At 48.1% G+C, this 10777-nt stretch overlaps 1 non-coding gene across 1 annotated transcript; it reads right to left on the reverse strand.

Moving 5' to 3' along the window:
- Positions 1-8436: 8436 nt before the first annotated feature.
- Positions 8437-8508, reverse strand: TRNAW-CCA (transfer RNA tryptophan (anticodon CCA)). Its single transcript has one exon. It is a non-coding gene; the product is annotated as a tRNA-Trp (tRNA).
- Positions 8509-10777: the final 2269 nt, after the last annotated feature.

Here is a 10777-nt window from a genome sequence, read left to right on the forward strand (position 1 = left end):
GGTTCTCAACTAGGGGGTGCAATTTTGGCCCCCTGGGAAACATCTGGCAACGTCTAGAGACATTTTTGGTTGTCACAGCTGAGCAGGGACCACTGACATCTAGTGGATATAGACCAGGGATGCTATTCAACCTCCTATGGTGCTCAGGATTGCTTCCCAGACAAAGAATTATCTGGTCCAAAATGTCAATAGTGCCGGGGCTGAGGAACCCTGGTCTGCACAACATGAAACTCTTCTTTGGTTGTGATGTCATTTGTGATTGTCTCCCAGGTGGTGCTAGTGGTAAAGAACCTGCCTGCCAGTACAGGAGGCAAAAGGGATGTGGGTTCCATCCCTGGAATGGGGAAGATGCCCTGGAGGAGTGAGCGGCAACCCACTCCAGTATTCTTACCAGGAGAACCCCATGGAGAGAGGAGCCTGGTGGGCTACAGTCCATGAGATCCGAGTCAGTCCCGACCGCAGACACACACCACTGCTAGGAGGCAGTATAACCTCTGGTCCTGATGGCTCACCCCAGACACGAGAGGCACTCAACCCTTCCCTTGCATGGTCCATCTCCTATCCACCAAATGGGTATATTAGGGTGGAATGAGATGAGGTGGACAGAAAAAGAGAGGAAATAAGGTTATGTCTGAATGAAGTCTCTAGGCAGGGATCCCACAACTGCTAAGAAGGTAGACGTCAACTCCAGGGCTGTCTAAATCCAAAGGTAAAATGAAGTTTCAAGTACTGTCTCTCTCCCTATGGATGAAAACCCCACGAATCAAGATGTTGCAATGTGAGCCATGAAGTTCCTTTGTATCAAACACAGTCTGTTTTTTACTGGAGTATAATTTCTCTGCAATGTTGTACTGGTTTCTGTGCAGTGAAATGAATCAGCTCTAAGCATTTATTTATCCTCTTCCTCTTAAGCCTCCCTCTTGGGCCTCCCCTCCCCCCATCTAGGTCATCACAGAGCCCTGCGCTGAGTTCCCTGTGCTAGACACCAGATTCCCACTAGCTGTTAATATCTGTTTTACACATGGTCGTGTATATATGACGATCCTATTCTCCCAATTCATGTCATCCTTCCCTGTCCCCCAATCCTGTGTCTTCAAGTCCATTCTCTGTGTCCTTATTCCTTCCCTGCTAATGTTTTCATCTGTACCATTTTCCTAGATTCTACATATACATGTTAATATATGATATCTATTTTTCTCCTTTTGACCTACTTCACTCTGTATGGCAGACTCTAGACCCATCCACATCTCTACAGATGGTCCCCTTTCGTCCCTCTCTGTGGCTGAGTAATATTCCACTGGGGGCTTCCCTGGTGGTTCAGTGGTAAAGAATCCACCTGCCAATGCAGGATACATGGGTTCAATCCCTAGGTTCGGAAGATTCCCCTGGAAGAGGAAATGGCAACTCCAGCATTCTGGCCTGGAGAATCCCATGGACAGATGGATCTGGCGGGCTATAGTCCATGGGGTTGCAAAGAGTTGGACGTGACTTAGAGACTAAACGACAACAAGTATTCCATTGTACACATGCACCATATCTTTTTTTATGCATTCCTTTTAATTACACTGTAGAGTACCTTGAGTTTCTCAAGCCGAATTTCAAGCATGACTTCTGACGCACACTATCTGCTCCTTGGCCTCCCCTTCAGTGGAGACAATGTTGCTTGGAGTGGAGAATGCAGATTTTATGGTTAGCCTGAGTTTGAATCCTGGCCCTGGGGATTCTTGGCTGTGTGACCTTGAGAAAAATCCCTCATTTCTCTGGGACTCAGTTTTCTCAACTGTAACATGGGGATAATAGGATCCACAGTATTAAAGATTATTGTGAGTTTTAATTCGGATAATGCAGGTAAAGTGCTTGGCACAGTATTTGGTACACTGAAAATAATAAATGTTGACAGTAATAGTTATTGTTATCATCATCATTGTCACTATAATTAAGTCCCTAGTATTAGGAGAAGGTGGGAAATTGAGACTCTGGGGCATCCTCGGCATTTGCAAAGCAAAGCTGGTATTGTCTAGGTCTGATAATTCATAGCTCACTAAATCTAACCTGTCATTTCTGCTTTTAGTGAAAATATATTCAATATTGGAATTAATTACTATTAAAGTGGCCTTGTTATTAAGCACCGAGGGATCAGTGGCAGACCCAGTGGGTTATCATCATTGAGAAAAACGTCTTAAGGGAAAGAAAAAAAAGCTGAATTAATGCACCATACTGAATCCAATTGGAAAATTCCTAATAACCCTGACTGCTGCTGACAATTAATCTAAGGAGCCTGTAAATCATGAGAAAGCTTTGGAGGCAGAAACTATGGTGGGAGGGAAGTGAGGAGGAGGTCGACTTGCCCTTTCCATCTCAGATGTTGCTCAGCTGGTGATTCTGCAATGCAGGAGAAGTAAGGGATATTTGAGGACACCTGTTACCCCAACGCGCAGTTATTCTGTGGAGCAGGAGGAGGAGCGGACTGGGAGTCAGGATGGGGGGCCCTGGCCCAGCGCTGTTCTCTGTAACCAGGGGTAGTGATGGATGAAACAAAACAGGAGATACCAGAGAGGCAGTCAGGGACAAATCACCTCTTGCCTTCGAAGCCCTGGTAAAGAGACTGAGGTTTTTCTCTAAGTGCAATGGGAAGTCTCTGTAGGGTTTAGAGCCGGGGGTGATTTAATATGTGTGTTTAAAACTCACTCTGGCCATTGGCTGGAGAACAGGCTGAAGAAGGGTAAAGTGGGAGACCAGTAGGAGGTTATCACTGTCATCTGGATGAGAGTTTAGAAAGATTTGACATAGGATTAGCGTGGTGACAGTGGCTGATGGAGAAGGCACACAGAGGCAAGGTGTATTTTGAACGACATGTTGACAAGAGGTGCTGAGGTATTGGATGAACAGAGTAAGGGAGAAAGGAGGCAATCAAGGTTGGCAGTCAGTCCCTACCCTAGACTGGGGATTAAGTTAACTAAATGGATGCCAGTACCTGTATCAGTCAGCTATTGCCATGATAATGCTGCATAACAAATCAGCCCCAGTTCAGATGGGTCAGCAATCATCTGTGGTGGAATGATTCTAAAAACACTTCCAAAGCTTTGCTCCAGCCATCCTGCAATTCAGGACATCAGTGGCTGCTCCAGTTTACCCCAGAGTCAAGCAAGTTCAGTTTTCTGATTAGCTTTGCACAGCTAGCAGGAACTTTGTTGGGCAGGTAGCTTGTCAGGCCAAACACAGGACAAGCCTGTTACTAGACAAGAAGCTGACTCAGGGAGACTGGCCTGCTTCCCCTAATCGATGCCATCCACACAATACTAAGAATCGCAACCTCTGCCAGCCAGTGCCTGCTCCTACGTTACTAGCTGCAAGCAGCGGGATCACTCAGCCTGTCAGAAGCCTTTAGACAGCAGGGCTGGCTGATTTTGAAAAGGAGGATAGGGGGTCTTTTCAAGGACAAGCTGAACAAATAAAAGGAGAGCTAGACAGTGACCCAGGCCCAGCATCCACGGTTGAGGATTTAGATGACTCCAGGAAGTAAGAGAACCAACAGATTGATGCTTTTCACCATACTGGGTAACACATCACATCTCCTATGGAGAAAGAGAGATGGATGATGCGCTTGAGGAAAACTGTTGCCATCCCAAGTGGCGATTTGCGATCTGGACAGGAAGTAAGTAAATGGGACTGAACAAGAACCCCGAAGCAGCTGCATTGGGGAACAAACAGGGCTAAGTGTGGCTGCCTGAAAGGTGAAGGATTTGGGAAGAAAGGCTGGCTTCTCATCTGAACGCAGCAGCAACCCTTCCCTTGGCTCGGGCTCCTCCACCCGCAGCTCCCCCAGGCCACAGACCTGGCCCCCTCTCTCTAGAATTTGCTGGTTTAGTCAACGGTGTTGCTATGTGTGTGCCTGAGCAAGACAAAAACTTGGAAGCCATCCCTCACACCTCGCTGTCCCTCACTCCTTTATCCAATCCATTCCCAAGACCTGTCCACTTTACCTCCGAAATATTCCTCCAAGTGGCTCCCTTTCCCTCCATCCCTGCTGCCATCAACCAAGTCATAGCCTCCATCAGCTTTCAGCAGGCCGACGGCAGCAGCCCCCTCGCTGGTCTTCTGGTCTCCAACTCGCAATCCATCCCCCATGCTGCCGCCACAGCCATCTCTACAAAACACGTGTCTGCCAACACCACCTCCCTTTTTAAAAACCGTTTGGTGACTCCCCGTTGCTTTCAGAATAGAGACCAAAATTATGAATATAATTTACTGTTCCCAGCAGGGTCTGAGTCCCTGCCCACCTCTCACCGCTGCACAAGCTGTTCCGTCTGCCTGGAACACACTTCCCTCCTACCTTCAGCAAGCTCACATAGTCATCCTTCAGAGGCCAGCTCAAGCATCAGTTCTGCAAAGCAACAGTGCACTTTGCCTTTGAGATCAGAAACTTAAATATATACTCAGAGGATCTTATTCCATTCCTTCAGAGTCTTTATCTCAGCTAGTAATTGCACTTTCATTTTTCTGTGATTATTCTGTTAAAATCAGCCTCCTTGTGAGCCCTGTGACTGAAACTGCGGATGGATTTACCCAACACTTGACCCACTCCTGTCCTCACTAGCCTTCCTCTACTGTGGTTGAATTCCCAGAATTCCTTGCAGGTAAGAATGGCCATGTGACACTATCTGGCCAATGAGATGCAAGCAGAAGGTCCTGCTGAGACTCCTGGGAAAGATTCGCAAAAGAGGACAGACTCAATTTGGATGCCCTTTGCCATTTTGCCTCTTCCCTTTATCCTTGGCTGGATTACCAACCCAATGAAGACTGGTGTAGCGGTCATCTTTCAGCCATGAAGAGAAGAGCCACACAAGGATGAGGGAGTGGAAAGAGAAGAAGCTGGGGTGACTCTGGCATGGTGGGGTGGCTAGGTCAGCCTTGGTCCACTTACCACTGACCTCTTGTTGCCATGGGCTGGGGCTCTGTGTAACTAGCAATAGCTGAGTTAATTCCATAGAACTTGCACCTTGTTCTATAAGATTCTCTTTAAAAAAAAAAAAAGATTTCTTTTATGTGGACCATTTTTAAAGCCTTCATTGAATGTGTTACAATATTGTATGTGGGATCTTATTTCCCTGACCAGGAATCGAACCCGTACCCCCTGCACTGCAAGGCGAACCCTTAATCACAGGACCACCAAGGAACTTCCCATAAGACTCTAACTAATACAAGCTCCATGATGACATGAACTGTGACTGTTTCTGCACCCTGCACATCCCTGGCATGGAGCCTGGCACATATACTCAGTGACCATCTATTGAATGAAAGGAGCACTGTCCTTGGAGTCCAGCAGATCTAGGTTCTGATTTCTGCCCCATTGTTGATGGCTGCAGGGCCACCTAACCTCTCCCTGCTTCCTCAGCTGTCAAAATGGGTATGTGGTGCCTTCCTCCTCTGGAGTGGATGAGATCAACATGAAGCCTTAGCACGGTGTCTGGTACCTAATACGCGCTCGTTCAATTGTGAATTCCTGAAATCCTCCAAGCATCAGCTGGGCAAGTTCCCAGAAAATTCTTTCCCCAGCCAAGCTTCAGTTTCCCCATCTGTGAAAGGAAGCGGCCCTATGAGCTGACCTCTGAGGTTCCTCCTGCCCTAAAAGTCAGTAAGTCACACACATGTACACATACACACGCGCACACACACACATCTGTGTATATGCTAGGAGTTGAGACACTTAAAACAGAGAGACATGCATTCAAATCTCAGCCTTCTCTGCCCTGAATGTATCACCTTGTCCAAGCCACTTCCTCCCAGCGAGCCTCAGTCTCCCCATCCGTAAAATAGGGATGACCATGTCAGGTGGTGGTCTGGAGCTTCCGAGGGATCCTGCAGGTTCCTTCTCAGCACAGGGGGTTTAGAAACAGTGTCTGAATATCAGCCGTTAGACTCTGTCCACCCCGCCCCCACACCCCCCCACACCCCCTCCTGGATTCAGCGGCGCTCTGCCACGGGTTAATCTAAGATGGGAACAGAAACACAAATTTTCCATTCAAAACCCACAGACCATTTTTGTTCAGTAATAGATTTAAACAAGGTTTTCTCTCGCAGCAATCTTCCCTAATCTCCGATTGTTCCCTTTTTAGAGATGCAGTGTCCTTGCGCGCCGTGTGGAGAATACAAATGAGAGATTGTCTGAAATCTCCCCTTGTCTCTCGCAGAGCCTCTTCATCAGGGCTGTCTCCCTCACTCTTCAGAGGCAGCGTCTGCTGGGATCTGCCCCATCCTGTCGTGCGTGGAGTGATTCTCCCCAGAACAGTCTTGCAGATGGAAAGTGGTTGCTTATCCTGGACTAGGGGCCCAGAAGGTCCTGCAGTCATTTCCCAAGTTCAGCTATCAATTCCTCACACTCAAAGAGGAAATACTACTACTCATAAAGGGGGTATCATGTGTTCATAGCACTCTTTGTGCCTGGCTCCATCCCTTCCAACACAACCGTGAGGAAGGAAAGTCTATTATACCCATTTTACAGGTGAGGCACCTGAGACTCAGAGATGTTAGGTACTCGGACCAGTGTCACACAGCTTTTCTCCAAGATTGGGGCGATTGTGCTGGATTAGACACCCCTTCCTCGCTGTGCCTGTGTTTCTCTCTCTCTCTCTCTCTCTTCTTTTACTATTTATGTATTTATTTGGCTGTGCCAGTTCTTGTTTGCAGCAGGCAGGATCTTTGATCTTTGTTGCAGTATGTGAGATCTTTTGGTTGCAGCACGTGGGATCTAGCTCCCTGACCAGGAATCAGACCCAGGGCCCCTGCATTGGGAGCATGGAGTCTTAGCCACTGGAAAGTCCCTGTAGCTGTATCTCATGGGTGCTTAGTACATACAAGTCTCTGATCTAAACACAGGATATGGATGACAAGCGAGTAAACCCTCACATAACTAGGGTGATTTCAGACTGTGACCATACAATGCAAAGGGGTTGTAACCATGAGCGTGGGGCGGTGTGTACATGTGATGTCTTACAAAGGTGGTCTGGAGCCCCCCATGGAAGGTGGTCTTTGAGCTGAGACAGGGGCAGTGAGGGGTAGCCGGCTGCTCAGGGATCTAGCAGGGGAGGGTTCCAGGAAGGAAAAGCAGGCTTGGGAGTGAGGATGGGAATGCAGGAAGCGGGGCTGAGGAGCTGGGAGGAGAAGTCCACGTGGGGCTCTGAGGCCAGGGAAAAAGTCTGGTCTTAGCGCAGCTGGAGGCCGCGAAGGGGCCAAGGCCATCCTTTGACACTTAAGCACCCCTCCGACCGCCTTGGTTTCCCCGGTGGCTCAGCGGGTAAAGAACCCATCTGCCAGTGCAGGAGACACAGGAGATGTGGGTTCAGTTCCTGAGTCAGGAAGATCCCCTGGAGCAGGAAATGGCAACCCTCTCCAGTGTTCTCGCCCGGAGAATCCCAGGGACAGAGGAGCCTGGCTGGCTACAGTCCATGGGGTCGCAAAGAGTCAGCCACGACAGAGTGCACACACCGCCTGGGGAGACTGTGTCAGGACCCAGGGCAGGGAAGCCCCCCAGCCTGGGAGACATCGAGGGGACGCAGGCCAGCTCGAGTGCGGGAGTGCGGAGCGGGAGCGGAGGTGAAGAGGCGGAGACGCGACCTGAGGGGAGCCCAGTCCTTCCGGGACTAGCGCCCCCTGGAGGCGTTGGTGTGTACAGCTAGGTGTCCTGGGAAGAAGCTTCTCTGGGGGACAGGCTTTGATGCTGGTCGGTCCAGACGTTGGGGAACACAGCCCCCCAGTCACTAATCATCCAGCAGGGGTGTGGGGGCGTCTCAGGCAACTCCCCTCTTCTCCTGGGGGAGTCTTTCGTTCTCTTCCCCCTTCTTCTCTCCCTCCCCCCATCTCTGTCAAGAGCATGGATGAATCTCCCAAAAGAACATTATACTAAGTGAACGAAGCCAGACCCAAAAAAACCAGACAACACACTACACGACTCCAGTTATATAAAATAACTGGAGAATGCAAACTAAGGCATAGTGACAGAGAGCAGATACATGAGAGCGTGGGGGAAGCCAGAGGGGTGGGGAGGGATGAGAAGGAGGAACTCCAAATGGTCTCTCTGTTTCTCTGTCTCTCTTTCCCATCTCTGTCTCTTTCTCTCTCTCACCTTACGGGAGATATGGCAGATAACACCACCCACTGGGAGCTAGCGGCAGATTGGACTAGCGATTGAGAAGTAGGACTTCTTTCTCACCCCCTCCTGGCTTTGAGTCCCAGCTCCATCGCTTACCAGCTGGGTGACCCTGTGCAAGTGACATACCTCTCTGAGCCTCAGTTTATCTTATAAAGGTAAGGTGAAGTCGCTCAGTCGTGTCCGACTCTTTGCCACCCCGTGGACTGTAACCTACTAGGCTTCTCTGTCCATGGGATTCTCCAGGCAAGAATACTGGAGTGGATTGCCATTTCCTTCTCCAGGGGATCTTCCCAACCCAGGGATCGAACCTGGGTCTCCTGCATTGGAGGTAGACGCTTTAACCTCTGAGCCACCAGGGAAGCAGGGTTTATCTTATAAAACAGGAGGAAAATAGTTTTCCTCCTCACAGGGTTTTTTTAATTCCAGCTTTCTTTAAATATAACTGGAATCCAATAAGTTGCACATGTTTAAAATGTACAAGTCAATCCGTTTTGATATACATATACCCCTGTGAAACCATCCCCACGATCAAGACAATGAACACATCCATCCATCCATCCAAAAAGTCTTCAGGCACTCTTAGAAAAAAATTCCTCCCTCTTACCCCTCCCTACTCCCCTCCTCTTCTCCATGCTACCAGCGTACTACGTATTAGTTTGCATTTTCCCAGAGTTTTCTATAGATAGAATCATGTAATATGTACTCTGATTTTTTAATCTGGCTTCTTTTACTCGGCATAGTGGTTTTTTGAGATTCACGTGTGTTTTCATGGATATCAAAAGATCATTCCTTTTTATGTCAGGCAGAATCCCATTCAATGAATGACCCACAGTTTGTTTATACGTTCACCTATTGATAGGTATCTGGTTATTTCTAGTTTGGGGGCTGTTTATGAATAGTGCTGCTGTAGACATGTATACAGGTGTTTATATGGATATAGGTTTTCATTTTTCTCAGGTAAATACCCAAGAGTAGAGTTTCTTAATCATATGGTAGGTTTACATTTAAGAAACTTTCTATTTACCAATATGGTACCATTTTACATCCCACCACATATATGTGAGTATTCCAGGTGTTTCTGTTCTCTGTCAACACTTGCAACTATCTGTCTTTATTTTAGCCAACCTAATAGGTGTGTCAGGGTGTCTGATTGTGATTTGAATTTGCATTTTCCTAATGATTAACATGTTGAACATCATTTCATGAGTTTACTTAACGTCCATGTAGCTTTGGGGTACCACAGTGCCTGTCCAAATATTTTGCCCTCTTTGGAGGATTGCTTATTTTATTACTATCGAGTTTTGAGAATCATTTATGTATTCCGGGAACAGTTCTTTATCAGATATGAAATCTGCAGTTAGTTTCTCCCCATCTGTGGCTTGACTACATTTTCTTAACAGTGTCTATCAAAGAGCAGAAGTTCTTACATTTAATGAGGTTCAATTTATCAATTTTCCCTTTTATGGATATTTTTTTTCCCCTTACAAGCTATTAAGATAATTCAGTGCCTGGCACATTAACAAGTACTTAATAAATGGCAGATGCCCTTGTTATAACTTTGAAAGGGAAAGTGCAGTACCCTGAGAGAGGCCCGGGGGCCCAGCACCTCTGTGCCCCTCTCTGTGTGGCCCAGCTAAGCTCTTTCCCCTCTCTGAGCCTCAGTTTCCCCGTGTGTGCAGTGAGGGAGTTGCATGACTCAGTGATATTTGAGAGCCCATTATCATAGACAGAGTGTTAATATTCTCTAAAGGCTGGAAAGGGATACTGAGGGGGAAGTGTTGGGGACTGGGAGCTGGGATGGGGAGGGCTTCCTTCCAGGATCAGAAGTCCAGGCTTCCTTCTGAACCAAGAGCATCTTGCAGGTAGTTCCAGATCCTCTGAGGGCACTTGGGAGATGCTGGCATGGAGGGCAATGGATGGGCAACCTTTCACCCCTCAGTGCTTCCTGGAACTGCTGAGATACTGGGATTCCACAGGCGAGAAAAGGAAGGTGCAGAGAGACTTGGTGAAAAAGTGGCAGGGCCAGAACTCAAGGCCCACACTCGCTCGACTCCATCCAGCCTGGACCCCGGAGGAGGGAAATGCCAGGGCAGGCAGAGAGAGGGGAACTTCAGCCAAAAAAATGTTCCATCTGAAAGTCACAGTGCATTCCCTCCCGAGCAGCTGCGAGTAAAAAATAGAGTGGGTCGGAATTAGCAGACCTTTTTTTTTTTTCCTCCTTTTTAATTTATAGCTTGTTAGTTGACGGGCGCACTGGGAGGACGTCTTGTCTCTGGCTTGGCAGCTGAGTCAATGACAAAGCACTGGCAGCTCAGAAGAGCCTTCCTCCTCCATGGCAGGTCGAGAGTGGTGGCGGACCTCACTGGCATTCCTGGGCATCTCCATGGTGGTGGCCCTTACGTGGTCCTCCCCCAGGTTCCAGGAGGTGCAAAACCCCAGCGTTGGCTTGATGGCTGCAGTAGTCCGGTTTCTTATGTTCACGTCCTCTAACATTTAGTGAACTATTCGCTATTCTCCAGGAACCAGAGAAATAAAGATAATTAGGACATAGCCCCTGTCCTCAGGCTGGAGGGGTGATGATCACATATATGAATAACTATGGGATGGTGCAATGGAAACTGCAGCAGC

The sequence above is a fragment of the Ovis canadensis genome, chromosome 17 (genome assembly GCF_042477335.2).
Source record: "Ovis canadensis isolate MfBH-ARS-UI-01 breed Bighorn chromosome 17, ARS-UI_OviCan_v2, whole genome shotgun sequence".
Taxonomy (NCBI): domain Eukaryota; kingdom Metazoa; phylum Chordata; class Mammalia; order Artiodactyla; family Bovidae; genus Ovis; species Ovis canadensis.